Source organism: Myxine glutinosa, chromosome 1 (genome assembly GCF_964187855.1).
Source record: "Myxine glutinosa chromosome 1, kmMyxGlut1.1, whole genome shotgun sequence".
NCBI lineage: Eukaryota > Metazoa > Chordata > Myxini > Myxiniformes > Myxinidae > Myxine > Myxine glutinosa.
The window spans coordinates 91,962,493-91,976,469 of record NC_136261.1 but is presented as its reverse complement, the minus strand read 5'-3'; the positions used below and the strand labels follow the sequence as shown (position 1 = coordinate 91,976,469).

General features: G+C 38.9%; 1 long non-coding RNA gene across 1 annotated transcript; it reads right to left on the bottom strand.

The window, feature by feature from the left end:
* Positions 1 to 108: 108 nt before the first annotated feature.
* On the bottom strand, positions 109 to 1,700 carry LOC144891370 (uncharacterized). The gene is made up of 3 exons (XR_013622890.1): positions 1,677 to 1,700; positions 359 to 447; positions 109 to 164 (listed from the first exon to the last, which is right to left on the bottom strand). It is a non-coding gene; the product is annotated as an uncharacterized LOC144891370 (long non-coding RNA).
* Between the last annotated feature and the right edge of the window lie 12,277 nt (positions 1,701 to 13,977).

The window sequence follows — 13,977 nt, the reverse complement described above, 5'->3', positions numbered from 1 at the left end:
CACCATCATCGGTTTTTCTTTTCAGTTAATGGTCCATGTTTGTCAAAATAAAATACAGCAAAAGTAAAATACAGCAGTTTACCTTTTCGTGTGAACACGAGATACCCAAGACGTTCTTCATACCGGAAACACCTCCGATCAACCAAATACAGCCAATGGCGAAACTGCAAATACCGAATCCGCGAATGTTACGGATGGAAACCCTCATGTCATTCCCCAATTCACCTTTAAACTCAATCTCTCCATATTTTCATTTTAAACAGCATCATTCCAATCACAAATTAATACAATAACATAAATAGAACTTCTTTTTTGAGGTAAATTTTGCGAACACTCATGAGGTAAACTAATCACCTACCTTCTCAGGTGGGTATGATATCTGCGGACCACGTGGTTGCACCTTCCGACCCACCGATGGTCGTGGCCAACCGGTTGAGAATCTCTGACCTAAACGACTTGTAAGAGAAATAGTCCAACTTTAGTTTTGGATGCAATAGATGGGACCGACATTTTTTTCGATACCAACGCGACATAGATCCCTCATCTATCCATCTACAACCTTTACAACACCTCCTCATTTGAAGGTGACATTGGATATACAAGTTAATTATAAAAACTTTCTGCCAGGTTTGTAGTTAAAAGGAAGAATGAGGTTTAACCATCGTTGTATGAAGTTTCGTGATGACGTCATATAAAACAATGCAGTGAATAAAACAAAACGAGTGAAAAACACCTCATTATATGAACAATCAAATACCTCAGCATACATTTAATAAAAACTCGTTTAACTTATGTTCATTCCCATCATCAACGAACAGAAAATTATTTTATCTTTAAATAAACGTTTTACAGATCTTTCTCAGTATTAACAATAAAATGAGAATCTCCCAACAAACCTCTACAGATCAGATTCGATTCGATCCGATAACGTGAACCTTGGTCACAGTAACAGTCACACCACGCGGTTCACAAGATCACCCGGAAGGTCTTCATATTTTGAAGACTGCATGTTTACGGATATCGTTCCTCTTCCTCTTTGTAAGAAGATTACAACGGGAAATTGCTGACGTTTGTGACGTCAGCAATTTGTACGCGCCGCCGCCGCCACATTACAGTGCAAAAATAAAGGCGAAGACAAAGAAGAAGCAGGGACTGCTTCCGTGTTGGGAATGAACCACGTGCGAGTGAACACTGCTCTGTCCGCAATGCCCAGGCCCCCAAATTCAATGGCGTCACGCAATCAGTGCAACCCGAGATCAAGAGAGATGAGAGATAACGCGAGACCGGTCGTGGTCCACATTGTTGAAAGATGAGCCCGAGGGTGGGTCTCACTTTACCCACAAAACACGTCACCTTGTGAGTGGTGGTAAACACAGCGGAAAGGGAATGGTCCATCTCGAGGAAAGAAAGCATTGTCACGTGTTAATCGATTTTAAAAAACGTTTTTCCCTGATGTTTAACTAGACGCGACTATTATAAAATGAAGGGGGTTATGTTGGTGTTGGTAAAAAAGCAGGTTAAGTGGAATAATGAAAAACTCATTGAATGTAAACAAATGCAGCAATAATCACATTAATCTTACTATAATTCACCAAACACGATGAAATAACATTTACCGATATGAACAGTGATGTGGCTTTTGTTGAAATTCTACAAATACTGTTTATTCTACGTACCAGGAGAGAGTAGATCGACTCCTGACGAACTCTTCCTATATGAACGTGCGGCTCCGAAGTCCGAAGTTACCAGGCAGCGTGTGCAACGCGACTGAGAAAGACGTGTCGCGGCCGCTTCCGTTTTGCAGAAATCAATCTTTTTTCAAAATGGGCGCCATGTACTCTTTAGATTTTGATGATTTGCATGTGATATGATTCAACGGATGTTTATATGAATAGTTTAAAATAAAAAAAGGCTTCAATTTCTGATATTTGAACTTTTCATTTGGGCTTCCTAAATGAAGCTCCGCCCATAGGGAGGGTACCGTTGCAAGTATTCTATAATTGCTATTGTTAAGACATCGATATTGTTTATCAAATGCACATTATAATAAATTGTACAATGACAAAAGAAGGTTCATTCGTAAATGTAATAACCCGTGAGTTTGGCGGAACTTTGTGGTTTTTTAAAAATCAGAACCACTGTCCCGAGGATGATGATGCAACCAAAACTACCCGAGCGGTGATGATGCAACCAAACTACCCGAGGATGATGATGCAACCAAACTAACCCAGCAGTGATGATGCAATCAAACTACCCGAGGATGATGATGCAACCAAACTACCCGAGGATGAATACGCAACCAAACTACCTGAGGATTAATACGCAACCAAACTACCCGAGGATGATGATGCAACCAAACTACCTGAGCGGTGATGATGCAATCAAACTACCAGAGGATGATGCAACCAAGCTACCCAAGGATGATTACGCAACCAAACTACCCGAGGATGATGATGCAACCAAACTACCTGAGCGGTGATGATGCAATCAAACTACCAGATGATGATGCAACCAAGCTACCCAAGGATGATTACGCAACCAAACTACCCGAGGATGATGATGCAACCAAACTACCTGAGCGGTGATGATGCAATCAAACTACCAGATGATGATGCAACCAAGCTACCCAAGGATGATTACGCAACCAAACTACCCGAGGATGATGATACAACCAAACTACCTGAGCGGTGATGATGCAATCAAACTACCAGATGATGATGCAACCAAGCTACCCAAGGATGAATACGCAACCAAACTACCCGAGGATGATGATGCAACCAAACTACCTGGGCGGTGATGATGCAATCAAACTACCAGATGATGATGCAACCAAGCTACCCAAGGATGATTACGCAACCAAACTACCCGAGGATGATGATGCAACCAAGCTACCCGAGGATGATGAATTCGGCGACATTTTGGGCGCTAACAAGATGAGATCTGGCGATCTGTGAATTGAATGCAAATCGGCGCTCAGCAGGACGAGGTGTTGAGTGGGCAATTTGGGAAATATTTAATTATTTGGCATGGGGGCGGTGTACTTTGAATGTATCTTTACTTGGTGTGCACCGCACCTTTCCGATGCCATCTCCAGGCATTGCAAATCGTCATTGCCGGGCACCGAAGGGGGCTCGGCAGTGACTCATGCTGAAAGGGAGTACTGTTTTCACTCTGGTTGTTTGTTTGTTTTTGTACACCGCACCTTTCCTATGCCATCTCCAGGCATTGCAAATCGTCATTGCCGGGCACCGAAGGGGGATCGGCAGTGACGCACGCTGAAAGGGAGTACTCAGTTTTCACTCTGGTTGTTTGTTTGTTTTCTTGCTTTCTTGTTTTCTTGTTTGTTTTTTTCCGGACGATATCTCAGCCATCCTTTGAGCTAGGAAGCTGAAATTTCGGCACAGTAGTGAACAAGTCCTTTGTCAAAATGGTATTTTTTGTTTTTTGAACAATCAATTAATTGAGGAGTTATTTAATTATTAGCGATTAATTTATTAAGCGACAAAATCCACCCATAACTTTGCCCTCAACATCGACGGTATCCCAGTATCCACCTCCCCTCTCATCCGGAATCTTGGCGTCATCTTTGACCAAACCCTCTCCTTCGACAAATACACTAAACAGATCACAAAGACAGCCTTCTTTCACCTGAAAAACATCGCCCGTCTCCGCTCATCCCTCTCCTCCATGGCTGCAGAAACCCTCATCCACGCCTTCATCACCTCCCGTCTGGACTACTGCAATAGCCTCCTCTATGGTTCACCCTCAACAATCACCAATAAATTCCAATGCATTCAGAACTCCGATGCCCGTCCACTCAACCATTCCCAGACCCGTGACCACATCACCCCCGTCCTTTACAAGCTTCACTGGCTCCCCATCTCCCAGAGAATCCAGTACAAAATCCTCTTCTTGACCTACAAAGCCCTCCATAACCTGGCCCCATCCTACCTGGCTGACCTTCTCTCCAGACACACTCCCACCCGCAACCTCCGCTCTGCTGGTACCAACCTCCTGACCCCCCCCCCCCCCATCCGGACCAAATTCAGATCCTGGGGGGCAGGGCCTTCTCCATCGCTGCTCCCACCCTCTGGAACTCACTACCTCACACCATCAGAGACTCCTCCTCACTCACCACATTCAAAACATCACTCAAGACCTACCTGTTCAGCACTGCATTCAACATTCAACCCACAGCATTCAACCCCTGACTATCACTTCTTCTTCTCCCTCCTTTTGCTTTAAATATTTCCCTGTTGATTCTTGTCTTTTTGCAATTGTTGTTTTCATGTTTTGTTATGCATTATGTTTTGCACTCTGTCAAAGCACCTTTGGGCTTCATGAAAAGCGCTATACAAAATAAATGAATTATTATTATTATTATTATTATTATTATAATTAAGTACTTATTTAATTAATCAAATTTCCTTTCTCTTCTGACCATTAACTCAGGCACCTTTTGAGTTAGGAAGCTGATATTTGGACATGCCAATGGCCAGGTGATTTGGCTGCAAAGGCTATTTTTGATTTATTAATTAATCAATTAATCGATTAATTATTTAATTATTCGATTAATGACTAATTTTTTTTTTTTTAAGTTACAGATTCTGATGAAATGGTGGTGGTTTATGTGTTCTCTGACCGAATTGATTAATAATTTAATTTTTTATGATTATTATTTATTTATTTTCATTATTAATCATTTATTTGTTTTCTTTCTCATTTGGCCAATATCTCAGGCACCTTTTGAGCTAGGAAGCTAATATTTGGACATGACAGTGACCAGGTGATGTGGCTATCAAGGATATTTTTGATTTATTGATTAATCATTTAATCGATTAATTATTTATTGATTAATCAATTAATTATTTAATCGATTAATTATTTAATTATTCGAATAATTACTAAATAAATTTTAAAAATCAGTTACAGATTCTGATGAAATGGTGGTGGTTTATGTGTTCTTTGACCGAATTGATTAATAATTTCATTTTTTTATGATTATTATTTATTTATTTTCATTATTAATCATTTATTTATTTTCTTTCTCATTTGGCCAATATCTCAGGTACCTTTTGAGCTGGGGAGCTAATATTTGGACATGACAGTGACCAATGGTGTGGCTATCAAGGATATTTTTGATTTATTGATTAATCATTTAATCGATTAATTATTTAATTATTCGATGAATAATCTAATTAATTAATTTTTTAAGTTACAGATTCGGATGAAATGGTGGTGGTTTATATATTATATGAGGCAATTGATGAACTATTTAATTTTTTCATGATTATTATTTATTTATTTTCATTATTAATCATTTATTTTCTTTCTCATTTGGCCAATATCTCAGGCACCTTTTGAGCTGGGAAGCTAATATTTGGACATGACAGTGACCAAGTGATGTGGCTATAAAGGATATTTTTGATTTATTGATTTATCAATTAATGAATTCATTAATCAATGATTTGATTCATTACTTAATTGTTTTTAATTTAAATTACCGATTCGGGTGAAACGGTGGTGGTTTAGGTATTCTATTAGCCAATTGATTAATTATTTAATTATTTTATGATTATTATTTATTTATTTTCATTGTTAATCATTGATTTATCTCCTTTTTCATCTGGGTAATATTTCAGGTACATTTTGAGCTGGGGAAGCTGATATTTGGAAAGACAGTGACCAAGTGATGTGGCTCTAAAATATATTTTTGATTTTTTGATTGATCAACTAATTGATTAATTAATTATTGATTTATCAATTAATTAATTTTTTCGATTAATGGCGTTTTAAATTAATTTTCAAAAAGTTCCAGCTTCGGATGAAGCACTGGTGGTTTAGGTATGCTATTAGCCAATTGATTAAGAAAACATTTTATGATCATTTATTTATTTTAATTTCACAATTAATCAATCAATTATTGTACTCCTCTCCCTCCCAATTCCGTCTCCATGTGGCTGCCATATTTACCCCTGCCACCGAAGGTGGATGGAGGTTGTGTTTTTGCCCATGTCTGTCTGTCTGTTTGTCTGTGAACAAGATATCTCAAAAAGTTGTGGACGGATTCGGACGAAATTTGGAGGAGAGGTAGCATATGTGACAAGGACGAAATGATTAGATTTTGGTGAAGATCCGGTTTCGGATCCGGCTGGTAGAATTTTTTTTAATGATTCTGCACCATTGGGAGATAGGGCCAAAAACGATACATAGCAGGATATTTCAAAAAGTTGTGGACGGATTCGGACAAACTTGGTGGAAAGGTTGGATGTCTGACATGGAAGAAGTGATTCAATTTTGATGACGTTTCGAATCCGAATACGGAGCAGATAATTTTAAAGTGATTTTTCACCATTGAGTTGTAGGGCTAAAATCGACAGATATCGATAAACACGATATCTCAAAAAAGTTATGGACGGATTTGGACGAAAATTGATGGACAGGTTGGGTGTGTGACAAGACAGAATCGATGCGATTTTGGTGAAGATGTGGATATGGATTCGGATACAAGTATTATTTAATTTCCAAAGTAATTCTTCACCATTGAGAGATCGGACCAAAAGCGATATTTCACATGATATTAAAAAAATAATGGATGAGTTATGACTAAACTAGGTGGATGAGTTGGTTCAGTGACAAGAACAAGCCGATTCGATTTTGGTTCAGGTCCGAATCCAGATCTGGTCTATCAGTGCATACAAACATAAACTGTTTAGCCTGGCAGGGGTCGTTCTACCAAGTGCCGTTCTCGTTCACCATATTTTGGATAACGCAGCCGTAGGCTCAGGCATTATACATGGAAAAGCAAATCGATTACAACCCGCCACGGAGGGAGGCAAAACGCTGATGCAGAGACCGGAAAGGACGTTAATGACACCACCCAGTCGTAGCCATGGTGAAGCTCGTGACTGAAACACGCGAGGAAATCGTGGGAAATTGTGAGACTGCAGCCAAGAGGCAGGCTTGTCTTCGACTACGGAAAAGGGGTTTCCTGCAATAAGTGTCTTCAATTAGGTAAATTTGTTTCACCTTAACAGTTGATGAAGCACACCTGTAAAGAAATGATCTGTAAAGATGACACATCAGAAATGCTTTTACACACATTCACGTCAGAAATGCTTTTATTTTTATAGGCCTACACATTCACCTCAGAAATGCTTTTATACACATTAACGTCAGAAATGCTTTTATACACATTCACCTCAGAAATGCTTTTATACACATTCACGTCAGAAATGCTTTTTTTTTTTATAGGCCTACACATTCACCTCAGGAATGCTTTTACACACATTCACGTCAGAAATGCTTTTTTGCCGCGTCGCAGACGCTGCTCATAGAGTGCCCTCTGCTGTTGTTCTTGTTCTTCTTCTTCTTCTTCTTCTTGTTCTTGTTGTTCTTGCAGAGAAGACAAAACCTCAAAGCTCCACCCATTCTGGGAACCATAGCTCCACCCATTGTGGGAGAGGCTTCATATAAACAAATATCCACCATTTTATTAACTCGCATAGCTTTGAGGCCTGTTTTGTAGGCCCGTGGTGTCTTGCTCTCTCACACAGTTTTCTTTCAAATCAAATTCGATATATCATTTCATTTTTCACAGTCGCTAACATAGTTTTAGACTCGGTTGAAAAAAAACGGGAAGAAAATCCGATGAAAGTTGCCCTTTATAGAACGAAATGAATTCTCAAAGGCCTGTAACTTCAAGTCCATTGAGATTATTTTTTTTTAAATCGCGGCATGGTCAGTCATACACCGCCTGAAATAACAGACGGGAAAATGCCGAGATATATTAAAAATTCGTCCATTTGATGACAATCGTCACGATGAAATATTTAATTTATACGTCGTCACAATAATGTGGAGAGAGGAGCATAGCTTCGTTCACGTGTCGCCACACACGGGAAATTGCCGAGATTTTTTTTTTTTAATCGCGGCATGGTCAGTCATACACCGCCTGAAATAACAGATGGGAAAATGCCGAGATATATTAAAAATTCGTCGCCACACGGGAAATTGCCGAGATATATTTTCACTTTGCACAAAAATAACATCAAGTAATCGAATCAATAGGAATGTCCTGTGCCTATAACATCGACGTTATAGGCACAGCTGCATCTAGGCATTGAGTAACATCGACGCGGCTTTTGTTTTAATTAAAACTTTTTGTACTTGTTTTTTTTATAGGCCGACACATTCACGTCAGAAATGCTTTTTTTTTTGATGAAATTGTGGTGGTTTACGTGTTCTCTGACCGAATTGATTAATAATTTGATTTTTTATGATGATTATTTATTTATTCTCATTATTAATCATTTATCTTTTATTGATTTTAATTATACAATTAATGAATCGATTAGTGTACACCTCTCCCTCCCAATGCAGCCTCTATGAGCTGCACTGCGGTATTGCCGGGCGCCGGAGGCACCCCGGCAGTGCCGCGCTGTAGGATATTTAATTATTTGGCATGGGGGCGGTGTACTTTGAATGTATGTGTACTTGGTTTTCTTTCTTGTTTGTTTGTTTGTCCGGGCGATATCTCAGCCATCCTTTGAGCGAGGAAGCTGAAATTTCGGCACAATAGTGAGCAAGTCCTTTAATCAAAAAACAAAAAATACCGTTTTTGACAATCAATTAATTGATGAGTTATTTTATTATTAGCGATTAATTAAGTACTTATACATTTCCTTTCTCTTCTGCCCATTATCTCAGGCACCTTTTGAGCTATGAAGCTGATATTTGGACATGCCAATGACCACGTGATTTGGCTGCAAAGGCTATTTTTGATTTATTGATTAATCAATTAATCAATTAATCGATTAATTATTTAATTATTTGATTAATGACTAAAGTTTTTTTTTAAGTTAAAGATTCTGATGAAATGGTGGTGGTTTATGTGTTATATTAGTGAATCGATTAATTGTTTCATTTTTTTATGATTATTATTTATTTATTTTCATTATTAATTATTTAATTATTTTCTTTCTCATCTGGGCAATATCACAGACCGTTTGAGCTAGGAAGCTACTATTTGGACATGACAGTGACCAAGTGATGTGGCTACAATGGATATTTTTGATTTATTGATTAATCACTTAATCGATTCATTGTTTATTGATTAATCAATTAATTATTTAATTTTTATTCATGATTTATTTAATTAAATTTCTAAAAGATACATCTTCGGATGAAGCAGTAGTGGTTTAGTTATGCCATAAGCCAATTGATTAAGAAAATATTTTGTGATAATCTTTTATTGATTTTAATTATACAATTAATCAATCAATTATTGCATACCTCTCCCTCCCAATGCAGTCTCTATGAGCTGCACTGCGGTGTTGCCGGGCACCGGAGGCGCCGAGGCAATGCCGCGCTGTAGGATATTTAATTATTTGGCATGGGGGCGGTGTACTTTGAATGTATCTGTGCTTGTTCGATTAATGACTAAAATTTTTTTTTTTTTGGGAAGTTACAGATTCTGATGAAATGGTGGTGGTTTATGTGTTCTATGACCGAATTGATTAATAATTAAATTTTTTAATGATTTTTATTTATTTATTTTCATTATTAATCATTTACTTATTTTCTTTCTCATTGTCCCCAGTCTTTGTCCAATATCTCAGGCACCTTTTGAGCTCGGAAGCTAATATTTGGACATGACAGTGACCAAGTGATGTGGCTGTCAATGATATTTTTGATTTATTGATTAATCATTTAATCGATCAATTATTCATTGATTAATCAATTAATTATTAAAAAAATTTATTAATGGCTTCCTTAATTAAATTTTAAAAAGATGCATCTTCGGATGAAGCACGAGTGGTTTAGTTATGCTATTAGCCAATTGATTAAGAAAATATTTTGTGATCATTTATTGATTTTAATTATGCAATTAATCCATCAAATATTGTGCACCTCTCCCTCCCAATGCAATCTCGATGAGCTGCACTGCGGTGTTGCCGGGCGCCAGAGGCGCCGAGGCAATCCCGCGCTGCAGGATATTTAATTATTGGGCATGGGGGCGGTGTACTTTGAATGTATCTGTACTTGTTGTACACCGCTCCTTTCCCACGCCATCTCAATGCATTGCAAAACGTCATTGCCGGGCACCAAAGGGGGCTCGGCAGTGACGCACGCTGAAAGGGAGTACTCAGTTTTCACTCTGGTTGTTTGTTTATTTGTTTTCTTTCTTGTTTGTTTGTTTGGCCGGGCGATATCTCAGCCATCCTTTGAGCTCGGAAGCTTAAATTTCGGCACAATAGTGAGCAAGTCCTTTGTCAAAAAAGGTATTTTTTGTTTTTTGATTAATCAATTAATTGATGAGTTATTTTATTATTCGCGATTAATTAAGTACTTATACATTTCCTTTCTCTTCTGCCCATTATCTGAGGCACCTTTTGAGCTATGAAGCTGATATTTGGACATGCCAATGACCACGTGATTTGGCTGCAAAGGCTATTTTTGATTTATTGATTAATCAATGAATCGATTATTTAATTATTTGATTAATGACTAAAAAATTTTTTTTAACGTTAAAGATTCTGATGAAATGGTGGTGGTTTATGTGTTATATTAGTGAATCGATGAATTATTTCATTTTTTTTGATTATTATTTATTTATTTTCATTATTAATTATTTATTTATTTTCTTTCTCATCTGGGCAATATCACAGGCACCTTTTGAGCTAGGAAGCTAATATTTGGACATGACAGTGACCAAGCTATGTGGCTACAAAGGATATTTTTGATTTATTTATTAATCATTTAATCGATTCATTATTTATTGATTAATCAATTAATTTTTTAATTTTTTTAATTAATGCCTTATTTAATTACATTTCTAAAAGATACATCTTCGGATGAAGCAGTAGTGGTTTAGTTATGCTATTAGCCAATTGATTAAGAAAATATTTTATGATAATCTTTTCTTGATTTTAATTATGCAATTAATCAATCAATTATTGCGCACCTCTCCCTCCAAATACAGTCTCTATCAGCTGTACAGCGGCATTGCTGGGCCCCGTAGGCACCCCGGCAATGCTGCGCTGGAGGATATTTAATTATTTGGCCTGTACTTTGAATGTATCTGTATTTGTTTTCTTTCTTGTTCTGTTCCTTTTTCATCTTTTCAATAACATCGGCTTTCATCAAATGTACTTTAATGACATTAAGAATTTCTTCAAACATTGCTATTGTTTTTGTTTCCGCCGTCGTCATGGGTACTCGAGAATTATATATAACAAGGAGCAACGAATATGATTCAACTATGCTCCCCTTCGCACAATTTATATTTCCAATAATACCCCATGAAAACAACGTTGGTGTTTCGATAAACAGTTTTCTAATGTCACCTTGTGGGCGATTATGATCGTAATTATATTTAATCACAATGCGGTGAAAGGTAACCCCCTTGTTCTTATAATATTGTGGTTTTTCAAAAATAATATTCTTGATATCAAAATTCGGGTAAGTCAATGCCATATACAGTCACGTGAAAAAGTAAGTACACCCCATGTAAAGTTTTGACTTTTTCAACATATTTCTACATACAGCTATTTGATCTTCATTTCAACAATATTGATAGATAAAGGTGATATAATATAACAAATATCATGAAACATTTACATTTTGTAGTCCATTGTATAATTTAAAAAAACATAAATGCAAATTTCGCATGTGGAAAAAGTAAGTACACCCCTACATTTATCACGACTTCAAACACCTAAAATTTGAATCAGGTGCACCAGCTCAGGTGCAAATGATTAGAACATCGTTAGAGAGGATCTTGGAGGAACCTGTCTTATTTAAATCTCAGACATTTCGTTTGGTTTGCTCTTTGTTGTTGAAGTGTGTGGCGTCACCATGCCAAGATCAAAAGACCTCTCTGAGGTCTTCAGAGAGAAGGTTATAGATGCCTACGAGTCTGGGAAGGGATTTGAAAAGATCTCCAAACAATTTGAAATCAATCATTCGACTGTCCGGAAGATCATCGAGAAGTGGAGAAGACTCCAAACAACTGCCAACTTGTTCAGGCCAGGCCGCCCCAGCAAGTTCAGCCTGAGAGCAGACCGCAAGCTGCTGAAAGAAGTCTCTAAGAACCCCAGAATGTCATCATGGGACCGACAGGTAGCTCTTGCCACTGTTGATGTCAAAGTGCACGAGTCTACCATTAGAAAGAGGCTGCACAAATTTGATCTACATGGGAGGTGAGCCAGGAGGAAACCTTTGCTGTCCAGGAAGAACATCAGGGCAAGACTAAAGTTTGCCAATGAACACCTCGGCAAAGACCAGCACTCCTGGAACAATGTGCTCTGGACAGATGAGTCAAAGGTAGAGCTATTTGGCCACAGTACCAGAAGACATTGTTGCAGACGCGGTTTTAGATGTTATTTTACCGAGCGGTTGGTATTACCGCGTCCGAACAGTTACTCCCCGATTAGAACCCGATTCCACCCGACGTTGACCAGATCGCACCGCAGATATTCAATCGGGAAACCTCTAAAGCGACCGAAAGAGAATGAAAAGAGAAGAAGACAGAGTACGGAGGAAGAACAGATTTATTATACACACACAAGCAATGGATGGAAGAAGCAGTCACACAGCGAATCGTTAACTTACACTATTCATTTTACTTAATCCCAAGACAACGAGTAGGACAGACGACGTTCACACTTACACGGGGGATATTGCAGGCAGGTAGGGCTTGAGGTGGATTGCTGGAGAGGGAGGACAGGGTCGGAGGCAGCAGCTCTCAATTCCTCGCGCTTTTGGCGGGAAAACCTTCCGTCGCGTATCCGCTGCTGTAGATGTCACGCGCTGGCTCGGCACACCTGCTCCTCTCCTTCTGGTGGAGCCGTCTCCCTCCTTTCAGCGCGTCTCTCCAAAGCTGGTTTCCTTTCCGAGTACCTCTCCTCTTTGGCTTGGAGCATTTCGCATCTCACCGCTCCTCTTGGTGTCGCCTCTTCGCTCCTCTCCCAGGTCATCTGTTGAAGCAGTCCCTTCCCGTCGCTTTTATCACTCGGGGCGGAATCAAGCCGCCGGCTGCGAGGGCACGCCTACCGGGTCGCTAACCGCGGTGCTGGTTGGCCAAGTGGGGTTGGCTCACTCCTCCCCTCTATGCCGAGGTGGAGACACGCCTTTCTTCTCCGAGATTAGCACATGGGCAATGGCGGCTTGCGGGATTGAACACAACTCGCACCCTTTTGAAAGGAACTTTGGAGAGCGGAGATGTTTGGGGAAATTGCAAGGGCCTATGCTTATTTTGTTTGATACAATGCAAAGTCAATCTAGTGGGAAACACATATTTAGCCTACATAGAATAAGGAAATACACTATTTAAAAAGATATATCGTGACCTGCGTGTAAGTTTCATGGAATTAACTAGGAGGACGGCTGCGACCATTATTTACATTAACAGGGTGTTACACATAACAAAACCATACTTTTTACATTCGTTACACTTCCTCCAAAATTGTTACACTTCTCAAAAACCGTTACACTTCTCAAATTCGTTACACACTTCTCAAAACCGTTACACTGCACCCTCCTTTCTTCAGGCCCGTGCTCGGGCCTACTAAACTTTAACTTAGTGTGACACGTAGGTGTAATTCCCTCTACAATTAACCTGACCCTGAGTGTGACAATCTTAAAACACAAATAAGTATGTCCCCCTATTGCATTGCACCCTGTCTAACAGACTCAAGCCCACAGCTAACCGAATTACGGAATTATTCTCAAACTATACATTTACGGTGGGGAGCATTATTTACAATGACGTTATTTCTTATTTACAACGCAACCCAGGACCTGTGTTTTTTTTTTGTTTTTTTTAGGGAACAAGAAAAAGAAATTCCTGTTGGGAGGGAGGAGACAGCACGCATTGCATCGATGCACCAGTACCAATACCACCAAAGCACCCAAAAGCACCAAAAGCACCACAAGCACCACAAAGCACCAAAAGCACCACTCGGTGCGCAGTCA